Raw genomic sequence first — 14169 nt, forward strand, 5'->3', positions numbered from 1 at the left:
ACTATTCAACTGCGCAACATGCAAATCGAAACCGCCATACTTAAAGAAAAGTTGGAGGATCAGGAGAATAGAGCGAGGCGCAATAATCTACGTCTTGTGGGATTACCCGAAACAGTGAAGTCCCAACAGCTTAAACAAATCTGTGAGCATGACCTACCAGAGGCCTTAGGTTTATCATCTGCACGGAAAGTTGAGAGGGCGCACCGCCTGGGACCTAACCTAAGAGCACCAGATGTATCTCCTGAGCTCAATATGAGACCACGACAAGTTATAATGCGGTTCTTGGATTTTAATGATAGAGAAGACATCCTTAAAGCATTTAGAGCAAGAAAAACTCCTTTATCTCTACATGGAGCCAAAATACTTCTATTTGCCGACTACTCCGCAGAAACCACGAAGAAACGGCGTGCGTTTCACATGGTATGCTCCACACTGCATAAGGATGGCATAAAATTCCGTCTACAGTTTCCAGCTACACTAAAGATTATACATACAGATAATTCAACCCGGTCATTCACCTCACCGAGAAATGCAGCGATCTACATCGATGACTATCACCATGGAGACCAACAGGTGGTCATGGACCACATGCCTACGGAGGCCCCGGGATCATCTGATGCCAATAGCCCAGAGAAGAAGAGACGACGTCCTGCACAGAGGTTGGATACCTCGACACTGTAATGGGGACACAGGTTCTATAGACTGGCGATAACCATCACTGGGATGTAACCCTTATCACCAGTGATTGCAGCAGAGGCCTACATATGAACTTGTGGGGACATGAACTCCATTCGGTGAACGAGATAACACCTTTATGACCGATAAGCATCTTCCCCCCCTTCCCTAATTCCCCTTTTTTCTCCACCTATCCCCCCCCTCTTTTTTTTTTTTCCTTTCTTCCTCTTCTTCTTCCCTCCCCCCTCCCCTATCCCCTAACAATCCCCCCCCCCCTCCCGCTCCTTCCCCTCCTGCCTTCCTTTAACCGGGTTTCAGCTACTTATATAGTCGGGTGTGTATTGTGAGGGTTAGTTCTCCCTCCGAGATAAGTGAAGTCATGAGCGCTGGCATGTATGGGTATGGTATCCTGCACCGACCCCCGAGCCATCTACTGGCGCTTTGTTTGTTTATTTACGGTTATTTTTGTTTTTCTGTTATTACTGTCTCTTCCGAGATACTGGTAAGTCCTCCCATGACCAGGCATACGCCTTTTAAATACATACCTACCTCTGTTGTATTTCTACTCGCAAAACTCCCACACTACTTTCCAATGCGAATATTTCACGGGTGTAATAACCCTATGGTGGGTCTTGTAATCCAATGGTCCCTTAGTCCATGCGCGTAATATCCTGGAACGTAAAGGGACTGCGCTCTCCCCAAAAGTGCATGCTTATTTTGCGTTATCTTAAGAAACATAAGCCTGACATAGCCCTCCTTCAGGAGTCTCACTTAGACTCAACTGATTACTTCAGGATGAAAAAATTGTGGGTTAAAGACGTCTTGGGCTCACCCTCGATAGGTCGTAAAGCAGGGGTCATGATTTTACTGCATAGAAATTTTCAATACACTATTGTTAGCTCTGACCATGATTGTCAAGGAATGCTATGTCATGTAGTGTCGCCTAATGGCGATAATTCTGCATACTTTTCCACATTGGAAGCATCTCTTCTTGCGGATGTAAATGTGAAGAAGATTGGAAGTGGAGATTTTAATTCTACTTTACATCCCCAAGAAGATAGATCTCGGAGTAAGATACATCACTCCTCTACTTCTTTTTCCCCACGAGAAAAAGTGCTCCCCCTGTTGTTGGAACACGCCTCACTAATAGACCCTTGGAGGGCTCTTAATCCTGCTGAGAGGTCGTATACGTTTTATTCAGCCACACAAATGTCTTGGTCACGTAGAGACTATATCCTGCTTAGTCGAGAATTATATTCTCAACTCCTCCATGCCCAGATTGAACAACTAGTTATTTCAGATCATGCCCCGGTCACCGTAACACTTAGGGACATTCATCCTAAGGGCACAGATTGGTTGTGGCGTTTTCCAACATTACTGTCCACAGATGGAGACTTTGTATCGTTGCTAAAGGCTTGGTGGCTGGAATATGTATGGGCAAATGCAGAACATATCCAAAATCCCTCATTGTATTGGGATACCGCAAAAGCGGTCCTTAGAGGACAAATAATTTCTTATGTTACGGGGGAAAAAAAGGAAGCAATGAAAGCATATGTTACAGCTAGAACTAAACTGCGTAATGCTTATACCTTGTTTTTACAGATCCCATCACCAAGCTCTAAAACTGCCTGGGAGAGTGCTAAGAAAGAATTTGATGATCTGGTGACACAAAGGGAGGTACTCTATAGGTCTGAGATTGACACCACATTGCATCGCTACGGGAACAAGGCTGGTAGGCTTCTCGCAAACTTAGCCAAAGGGCCCAATCCACCATATTCCTGCCCTTTATGATGAAGGGAAAAATAGCCTTCTCACCGACCCAAGGGACATCAGTGACCGCTTGGGATCCTACTTCATGCACCTTTATACTGATTCAGTTGACCCACTACCTCACACAACTTTGTTAGATAAAATTCACCTACCCCAAATGACATCAGAACAATTGGAGAGTCTCAATGCCCCCGTCACCCCCCAAATAGTATCAGCCACTATCAAAGCACTGAAAAACAACAAGGCCCCAGGACCCGATGGTTTTGGAGGGGAGTTTTACAAAATTCTTAATGATCAAATTAGTGATACACTATCCAATCTATATAATATGGCCATGCAAGGCTCACAACTCCCAGTCTCATCTGAAACTTCATATATTAAACTCCTCCCCAAACAAAACAAAGACTTATTAGATCCGGGATCTTATCGCCCTATATCATTAATCAATGCAGATTTAAAAATACTATCCAAAATCATGGCAGATAGACTCTCAGATATAATGCCACACCTTATAGCCAAAGAACAAGTTGGATTTATCAAGCATAGGTCAGCTGTTACTAATATACGTACAGTAATTGCAGTGCTAGACAGAGTGCGCCTCTCTCCATACCATGGAGAATATCCTACCCATGTCACCCTTGATACAGAAAAGGCTTTTGACAGCCTGAGATGGCCATGGATGACTAGGGTATTAGATGCTTTTGGAGTCACAGGGGCATTTAGATCTCTCCTATCCCTATTATATTCCTCCCCAAAGGCCAGAGTGTACACGCCTGGCTTCTTGTCTCCTATTATCCCACCCCAAAGAGGTACCAGACAGGGCTGTCCGTTGTCGCCATTACTTTTTGACCTAGCATTAGAACCTTTGGCGAGGTATCTCAACTCTGGTGATGTATTTGCAGGCATAAAAATTGGTGAGATGGCGACGCGGACAGCTCTGTTTGCGGATGATGTCATTCTCTTTTCTGACAACCCATGGAAGGATATCCCCAACATTATGAAAACACTTAATGAATTTAGAACATACTCTGGCTTTAAAATAAATAAAACAAAATCTGAAATAATGCCTTTAACTTCCCTAACACAAACACAATATACTGATCTTAAACAACTAGGATTGGCGATAGCCACCTCTTATATTACTTATTTGGGTATCAAAGTGGGTAGATCTCCCCATTCCTTATACTCATTGTATTTCCCACCCCTAATACAAAAGATCCAAACTGAGCTCTATAGGTGGAATTCCCTCCCTATATCACTACTAGCAAGATGTCATTTAATTAAAATGGCAAGCTTCCCGAAACTCTTGTATCCCTTACAAACGATCCCATTACTCCTTAAGCGGTCAGATATACACACCCTTACTTCTACATTTACTAAGTTCATTTGGGCCGGTGGGAAGGCTAGAATAGCTTTATCCAAACTTATCTTACCCAAGGAAAAGGGAGGAATCAATTTTCCAGATATAAGGAGCTACAATGTGGCGTGCCTTTTCAGACATATATTGGACTGGAAACATGATACCTGTGTCCACTCTAATAAACCTTTGGAAGGGCAACTAGCTGCCCCGTGGAGCCTTATGGCCATCGTTCATGGTCCCCTACCCAATTTGCCGCCTGTCATAAAACACTCCCTCACCCTGAGGGACACTATTTTGGCCTGGAAAATCATGCGCTTGAAATATGGTTTATCTGTAAAATGTTCTAAACACTTTCCATTGTGGAGTATACCGGATTTCTCTCCTGGATATGAGAACCCCATGTTTAGACCTTGGAAAATTGCAGGGATTACTGTTTTGGGTGACTTGTTGCACTCAGTGGAAAAGACATGTTTGACCCTACCCGAATTATCTACCTTATATAAAATCCCACCTACGAACGTAATACCATATTCACAAATCGTGTCATACTTTTCCAAGAGGTTGACCAATATATCCTTAGAGGTACCGGAAAATGATTTTGATGGTCTATTCCAAATGCCATCTATTAACTCTATTTCCAACCTCTACAAAATTGTAGGACCAATATTTCGGCACTCCCATACAACCCAAATAGGGAAAAAATGGGCCTTGGCACTTAATTCTCCACATATTCTTGCTCATATCCCTACTAGTATACGCGACTTTCGGAAGCACATCGTGAATGAGAAATGGAGAGAAACCCAACTTAAATTGTTACACCATGCTATATACGCCTTTGAACTTCCTCCATCCCCAAAATTGCCACATAGGAAAGCAGAATGCCCTAAATGTAGTGCGCCTAAGACGGACTTATTACATGGCATTTGGCACTGTCCATGTTTAACGCGATATTGGACAGATACTCTTAACTTAATAAAAAAGACCTCTACTTTTACTATGCCACTAACTCCAGTGGAAATTATTTTTCACATTACCCTAGATGCAGATGTTCCAGGGGAATCATGTAACCATCTCTCAGCAATGACACATACTATATTAATGATAGCCAAACTGCAATTACTACAACAATGGTTGTCTAACTCTCCTCCGCAGGTCGCTGACGTGTTGGCAGCCCTTAGTTCTCTTTTTTATACTGAGCAACGGTTAGCGTTGCGCGATAAGGAACACTTAACTGGGCCTTTGTTCCGAAAATGGAGATCATTTTTATGTCAACAACCAAAATAAGAAATATTATGATTCCTTTTCGCCAAGCGACATGGTACCTGGAAGAGGACCTGAAGGGCACTTTGGGCCCTATTAAGGTTACATGATTCCCCGGACTGGGACATATTGTGGTATTCATATTGTATGTATCAGCTATTTACTGTAGTGGGAAGAATAGTCAGTAATATCCCAATGTACATTGTCATACATGCTTCTGGTCATGGGAGGACTTCTAACTTTATCTCTTTTTTTTTTTTTTTTCGGTAAACAGGAGACAAAATTTGTTTAGATGTTTATTTGTTGTTAGATTTATTTTATGTATAGTCACAATTTATCAGGATTGTGAGATTTCCAGGTACCTGTCCAATGACAAGCCATAGGTCTAATTAAGCTATATGAGTACAGCCAAAACGAGAAACATGCCACACTAATATTTTCCTTTCTCCCTTGGCATCTAACCCGAACCTGTAAAGGACACGAATAGCGTTTTACCTTCGGCTCCTGCGCCTGTTACATTCGAGTATGTTACCGGATTTTTTATATGTGACAGATTCCTGATGTACATGTTTGTATATATGTATATTGTGACTTTTGTTGAATGAATAAAATTATATATAAAAAAAAAAAAGAAATCAACAACGTAGCTGCAGCTCACACAACACCCTCCGAAAAATGGGAACTTACATTTACATGTATGAATTTAATTTTAATTTCAATAATTGAATTTAACCCCTTCACATCAACAATACGTACATATACATTCCTGCTGCATATACCCCGTGCACCCACCGCATCTGCCGCGACCTGCGCTGCAGCTAACCCTATAGGTGCTGCAATCAGGCCGATCGCAGCACCTATAGTGTGGAATAGAGGGAGAATATTCCCTCTATTGCCATTGGGGCAGTGCAGAAGCTATCACACAGTTGCTATGAAACCAGGAGGCTTCCCTGAAGCCTCCTGTGTCATAGCTACGGTGGCTGAACAGGCTCAGCCTAAGGTGCCTGTTATCAGGCAATCAAGTAGTGATGTCCCCATGGTGGGACAGTAAAAAAAAAAAAGAGTAAACATAAAACACAAATAAAATAAATAAAATATGTATATATAAAGTACACAACACATAAAATCCACAAAACCCCAAATGCAATAATAAATGTAAAATAAAGTAAACATATTTAGTATCGCCGTGTGCGTAATGACGCTGGCAATAAAATTATCACATAACTAAATCCCCTTATGCAATAATAAATGTAAAATAAATAAATAAATAAAGTACACATATATAGTATTGCCGTGTGCATAATAATGCTGGCAATAAAATTACCACATAACTAAACCCGAACGATGACCACAGGGGAAAAAAACTGAAAATCACTAATTTTTTTTTTTTTTCATGAAATATGAGCATTTTTCACACCAAATTTGTACGGATATCGGCCAAATTTTACCACTAACCTAAAGTACAATATGTCTCAAGAAAGTAGTCTCAGAATTGCTAGAATAAGGTATAACCACATAAAATGAGACTGGTCAGATTTGACTCCTTAACAACCCCAGGCGTAAATGTACATCCCCGCAGCCCGTGCCTTAGCGCAAATGGGCGTACATTTGCGCCCACAGTTTACACAGTACACACACAGCGATCGGGTAAAGATCGCTGCTATAAGTGATAGCAGGCAATATCTGCTCGTCGCCACAGGGGTGATTTACAGCCCCGTGCCAAAGATCGCTGTCATTGGCTGGTCAGTTCAGACCAGCCAATGACAGCTGAATACAGCTTTCCGGGTCATCAGTCCGTGACAGCACCAATTGCCCTTACTGTTTTGTGTAAAAGTAGTAATGGTGCCACTTCCCCGATCGCTGTGATTGGCCCGCCACGACCGAATTTCAACATTTTTATGCGGCCGCTATTCAATTAATTGAACATGATTGGACCCAGTGTGGAGGAGGGGGAGAAGGAGGCAGTGGCACTTGATTGCAAACAGCCCAGTATGGTTGAAAAGAGACTATTGGAGGAGGCGGCACCACTTGCACCAAGCCCAGTATGATTGGGAACAGACTATTTGAGGAGGAGGAGGCAGTACCTGATTGCACCTAGGCCAGTATGATTGCGAACAGACTATTCATGGAGGAGGATGGTCAGCCTTGGAGTGGTGGCCTGGGATTCCTCGCTGATGATGTTGGTTACCGCACTTTCCAGAATACGGATGAGTGGGATGATGTCCTTGATGCTTGCTCACAGAGTCGCATCCTCAAAAGGGATCAAAAATTGGCATGTTCGAAGAAGAATATACCATACAAAGTATATGACTCCCTGCTGCACTGCAGAGAAAAGGCTCCTCCCTTTGTGGGCCACAACACTTTCCACCGTTAGTTGACCTTGGCTCAGCCATTCATATATCTCCTACCTGATGTTCCGGAGGAGCTCCTGCCCACCGTGGCTTCGTTCTACCAGGCCCACAAAATGGAGGACAGCCTGAGAGCGCCGGGCCTGACATCGTTGTTAAGACACCGGGGCAGGATGGACTGCAGTCAAAGCGGTGGATGGTTGCAAGCTGGTGGAGGCAAAACTTGTGAAGAACTGGCCCCCTAAAGCACTGGGGAGGTGACAGTGGCAAGAATGGGCTAACTTTCTGGAGGTCTTCTGGGGGAATGTTGACACAATAGGCAGTAACAGACATGTGCTGCCCTTGCCCATAATTAAAGGACCAGACATCAGCACTGGGGTGAACGGTCTTGAACACCAAGATACTCAATGAGTCGCCAACATTTTTCTACACAGTGATGGGACAGCTGATGGGACTTTTTGTTGGCCTTTTTTTTGTTTCTGGGACAGTGAGGGGACTTTTTTCTGTTTCTGGGACAGTGATGGGACTTTTTTGGACTTTTTTTTGTTTCTCAGATAGTGATGGGACTTTTTTTGTTTCTCAGACAGTGATGAGACTTTTTTTTTTTTTAACTTTTTGTTGTTGCGGCTAAATGGGGTTCTTCTATTTTTATAACATGATTGTAAAGATTAGTCATGAGCGAGTACTAAAATGCTTGGGTGCTTGTTACTCGAGACAAGTATTTCCCGATACTCATGTGCTCGTTTCGAGTAACGAACCCCTTTGAAGTCAATGGGAGACTCGAGTATTTTTGCAGGAGACTCAAGTTCGGTAGAGGGAAGGTCATGTGAAAACCTGTCAACCTCAAAAAATTGATAGAAACACAACGGAAATGGACAGGAAACAAAAGGGGCAGCATGTATGCATTTCTCTGAGGCTGCCTAATGGCACCATTATGCCTAAATCTGTGCAACAGCCTGGTAAAAACAGAGGGACAGCAATACATTCTGGAACCTGTAGTACTGAGTACAGCTGCTCAACCAGGAAATACAGAAACACAAAACAACAAAAAAACACAAAGCAAATGGATTTTTGGTAGTTTCAAAACTGGGATAGGTAATAAATAATGCTATATGCTTCTGCAGAAGTTTCATTTTTTCTTGCCTCAATCCGGAATTCCCCTTTAAGAAAAAAAAAAAGAAAATATTAAATTAAGAAAAAAGTACAATATATCTATACATGGTGTCTGAGTAAGGGGTGGTGTGGTACATCATAGTGCAAATGTTTGGGGGGAAAGCACATATCCTTCTAAACTATCTAACTACTAAGTGGTAAAAGTGAATCCAAACTGTGCAATCATACGACAACCAATGAAAAGTGAGATAAGTGCAGACCTTTAAACTTTTACAATGTGAACTATGAACTGAAAACAGCTACCCAACAATAGTGACATCCCATTCCCTAGTTGACTAATGTGGTTTAAGTGCTAACAAACAAGCATGAGCACAGCTAGATAGATTTCTCTCTCATACTGTGCAAACTTACAATATGTATATATCCCAACAAATTAAACTGAAGGGTAACCATAATTTCCAAATTTCTGACATGTCACCAAACTTGTTAGGGTCCAAGTGATGACCCTAACCCTACTTGCTTAAAGCGACTCTGTACCCACTGTTCCTCCTCCCCCAGCCACTTATACCTGTTTTTAGCTCATGTGAAGTCGATTCTTTTGGTATGTTTCGGAACGCTGGTAGAGGTTTCGTTCTGCTAAAAAATAAACTTTAGTTGAGGAGATGCCGTGTCTAAGAGGCGGGGCCAAGAGCGTTCGTGCCTAGGTGAAGCGCCACCTGTGTGGTCCTGGTCTGCGTCTCCCCCTCCTCTGGTTCCACCCTCACAGGCCAAGTTGTTCTTGCGCCTGCACCGTGTGTGTAACCCCCTGGCGCCGTTGCCTGACGTTGCGGGTCACGTTGTGGGTCACGCTGCGCGTCATCCACGTTGTCTTAGCGATGCGCTTCTGCTTGGCCCGCCTCCCATGTCAGTGTGAGCCGCTCCCCTTGTCCGTCTGTGGCCAACACGCCCCCCGCTTATGCTCCTTACATCCGTCCTCTCCTCAGCTTCACATCACATGCACCGTTGAGCACCGTAGCGCACGTATCCCGAGCAGGCGCAGTGACGATTTACACTGGCCGGAGAAGACCGTTCGCGTCACTGCGCCTGCGCGGGATACGTGCACTTTGGTGCTCAAAGGCGCATGTGATGTTAAGCCGAGGAGAGGACGGACGCAAAGGTTGTAATCGGAGGGCGTGTTGGCCGCAGACGGACAAGGGGACGGGACTGGGACAAGGGGAGGCGGCTCACATTGACATAGGAGGCGGGCTAGGCAGAAGGGCATCGCTAAGACAACATGGATGACGCGCAGCGTGACCCACAACGTGACCCGCAACGTCAGGCAACAGTGCCAGGGGGTTACAAGCACGGCACAGGCGCAAGAACAACTTGGCCTGTGAGGGTGGACAGAGGGCGGAACCAGAGGAGTGGGAGACGCAGACCAGGACCTCATAGGCGGCGCTTCACCTGGGCACGAACGCTCTCGGCCCCGCCTCTTAGACATGGCATCTCCTCAACTAAAGTTTATTTTTCAGCCGAACGAAACCTCTACCAGCTTTCCGAAACATACCAGAAGAATGGACTTCACATGAGCTACAAACAGGTATAAGTGGTTGGGGGAGGAGGAACAGTGGGTACAGAGTCGATTTAAAGGAAGGGACAGAGGGCCCTCAGCAGAGTGTGGCATCTGTTCCTTCCTGATCATCACTTTACGGATAGACAAACAGAAACAAAAGGTGACAACCTGACCACCTCTGCCCTATTTTGGCAACTGTTGGGGGTAAGGAGGCTGACATGTCAATATGAAAGTTATCGTCACGTCAATCGTTCTATGAAGTGATAGTTACCCTCCCCTTTAAGGCACAAACAGCATTAACAAACTATTAACTGTGGCGGTGTGTATCCTAAATGTCATTTTTGTCAACTCCATTTCCTCACTCTCCTCCTCACTTTGAGTTACATCCATGACAACAACCTGCCTGACAACCGTTTCTCATCGTAATTATCAGACACCTCTTCCAACCCCTCTTGCAAGTCCCCACTCTCATTACCCACTGACTGCATGAGCTGCATAGTTTGGGCAACAGGACAGATCGACTGCTCCAGTTGCTCTGACTCAGGGAAGGGTCCAGAAAAGAGTTCCTGGGAGCATGGTGGTGGATCGGAATCCCTTCTTTCCTTGGAGGGGCCAGGCTGTGGGGAAGGAGGCTGAGCTAATGGCTGGACCTAGATACATGCTGTGATACCCCCTTACAATGAGCAGTGAAGTTTTATAAAGGTGTACTACAAATCCCAGCAATACAGTGTAGCACCCACTAGTTTAGGGGGGCTGTACGGTACTATCTGGTAGTGGCTGGTCCTAGATACACGCTGTGATACCCCCTTACAATGAGCAGTGAAGTTTTATTAAGGTATACTACAAATCCCAACAATCCAATGTAGTACAGCAGGACCACCAGCCACAAAATCAAAAAAGAGTACACTGAGCACTTCTCAGGGGTCTGTATGCAACACCTAATGTTCCCTAATGATTTGAAGCTCTGAAATGGGCTATTTGTTTGTATTGCTAGTATTCCCTGCCTACTGGAACGCTAAATCCTACACTGACACTCTCTCTGAGAAGCAGCAGCTCTGTCCCTAATCTCTCACAGCATGCGTCTGAAGCGAGTACTGCCGGCTGCACATTTTATATGGCAGGGTCATCTGATCTGGCCAACCAATTGCTGCTATCGACATGTATGGGTTCCATGTGATTGTAGGATGTACCAAAGAGTCTCCTGCATGTTTATTGGCTAAGAAATAGCGCCCAAACTTACAGGAAACATATGATTAGATTTGCTCGAGTATCGCGAGATCCTCATCCGAGTAACGAGTACCATCGAGTACCCTAATACTCGATCGAGTACCAAGCTCGGACGAGCATGCTCGCTCATCACTAGTAAAGATATGAACTGGTTTTCCCTTAATAAATTTGATAAGCTTGAACACTGAAGTTGCTTTCATGTGTCTTAGTTAACACTCACAGACAGCTGTCACATTACATTTTTGGTTAGGCAGCATCCAGGTATGTCTGAGGAGACTAATTTAAGGTCTCACCCTAATCGGGGTGACGTCACATATCTTGATGTTCACAGAAAACCAGGATACGAGGGATTATAGGAGTTATAATCCCTTGTATCCTGGTTTATTCTGTGAAAAAAGAACAATTTCGGTCGCCGTTGTTATTTTTACCAGATTCGTAATGAACTTTCTCAAAGTTTTTTTCCCAAAGTTCGTAACGAGACTGGTTCGTAAAGGTTTGGTTCGCTCATCCCTAATCATGGCCACGATTAACACTCTAATTACGTTGTGTGAACATGGCCCTAGACAGTATGAAGGAAGAGAAACCTGAATTCAACACCCAGAATGCCACCCCCCCATACTAGGAATAGTGGGATAATCATTTGGGAACTGATCTTCCCACTACTGGATGAAGGTTACCACTTGTACGGGGATAACTTTTATACCAGCATTCCCCTGTTCCAGTCCACCGCTGCCCGAGCTACTGTAGCTTGTCGCACGATCCAAAAAGTCAAAGAGTCCTCCCAAGTCATCCGGTAAGACAACCGACGACACAAGAAAAAGAACATGGTACAAAAAGGTGGCCGTACATCTGGTCCAAACAGCAATGTACAACACATTTGTGCTGTACAGATTTTCCGGCCATCCGGGGAAATACCTTGCATTTTAGGAAGCAGTTATAAAAGCCCTAATATTTGGCAGCTATGGAGTGGGCCCCAGCACTTCTGGATATGAAGGACCCTGTATTATACTAGGGCAACATTTTCCAGGTGAAGTCCCCCACACTAGGAAAAAGGGGATATCTCAGAAGAAGTGCATAGTAGTGATGAGCGAATAGTGAGATATTCGAATATTAGATATTAGTACGAATATCCCGCGAATATTTGAATATTCGATCAAATATTCGATCCCATTAAAGTCTATGGGAACAAGTATTCGATTAGTGAAAAAACATCTATTTGACCATTTGGAGGGTAAAACCGGAAGCTGGGTGATTTGAACGCATATCGAATATTTATTGAATATTCGCGAATATTCAAATATCTCACTATTCGATCAAATATCTATTCGATCGAACAGTATTCGCTCATCACTAGTGCAGAGTGTGCCGTAAAAGGGGGGATTAGGAAGGACACCGTTTTCCAGTGTGACACCTGTCCTGATCAACCCAGCCTCTTCATAAAGGAATGCTTCAAGGCGTACTATGTGTCATTGGAGTTCTAAATTTTCTAAATTGTTTCCCTTATTCCTATTTCAACTATGGGTGGCAGGGGTCACGTTGATCCAGGGATTATTCTGATTGCCGTTTTGGAGTCAGGCTATGATGAGGCTACTGTGTTCTGCCTCACAAGGGTTTTTTGCCTTCCTCTGAATGAACAAAGGTTGAATTTGATCAACTCCAGTCCTTTTTAACCGTATTAACTAATAATTGTCACAATACCCACAAATAAATTAAAAATTGTCCCTTTTGCCCAACTAAATCGGTATGGACTAGAAATGAGTGAATAGTATTTGATCGAATAGCTATTTGATTGAATACTGCAGTATTCGAAAGATTCGAGTTCGAATATGTGATAGAATATTTGAATCTAAATTAACTTTACTAAAACAACTAAACAATTATTTAGCTGTTTTAATAAAGTTTACTGCTCCCTGGGAAAGCAGGGAAGCAATGTTACAGGGATTGGTATTACTATTGTAATAGTGTAATAGTTAATATTTAATTAATAAAAAAGATTTTCGTTCCAAAAAAGTTATTTTCGTTGTTCAATAGCATAAAGAAGATGTACCACGAGGTACATCCTCTTTAATCTGAACCCATGGATTAAACGGTGCCGTCACGTGAAGCCGATGCCGCGGCTCGTTTTTCGGACCGCGGCCCGGTCCCCGTGCACGGCTCCGTTTTATACACCGTTCTTTCTTATGGAGCCGCGTCATACAGAAGAGGGAATTCACTCCCACTGGGGGCTGGCCGGCCTACCTCCAGCGCTTGAGCACCGTCCGGTTCCGTTGCATAGAACGGCGCCGTGCATGAGGAGTGGGCCGCGGTCCGAAAAAAGGTTTCTCCGTGACGGCGCTGTTCGATCCGTGGGTTCAGATTAAAGAGGATGTACCTAGTGGTACATCCTCTTTAATTAAAAAGAATCCATGCTTTTGCAATTAAATATACTGTTAATAAAAAATAAATAAATATATACTGTATATATATATATATATATATATATATATATATATATATATATTTAATTGCAAAAGTATGTATTCCTTTTAATAAAGCTTAATGTACTAATTAATACTTACATTAAAACAGCAAATGTTTCTTCTAATGACGCAATTTTTTTTATCACAATAGCAATATTAGAAGAAACATTTAGATTTATGTGATTGGCTGAGCGGACATATAAAGAGCCGATCCTGTCACACTAAGCTCAGTGTGCCGGGGACCGTCGAAGAGAGAAGATAGAAGAAAGAAGAGAGAAGATAGAAGAGAGAAGATAGAACACATCACGGGGTGAGTAGAAGCTCTCCCCCCCTGCACTACACCCATCCCAGCAAGGAAAAGGGGTCACTTTACCCCTTCCTTGCTGGTATGGGTGCAGTCTGTCT

This window comes from Dendropsophus ebraccatus, chromosome 8 (genome assembly GCF_027789765.1).
Source record: "Dendropsophus ebraccatus isolate aDenEbr1 chromosome 8, aDenEbr1.pat, whole genome shotgun sequence".
NCBI lineage: Eukaryota > Metazoa > Chordata > Amphibia > Anura > Hylidae > Dendropsophus > Dendropsophus ebraccatus.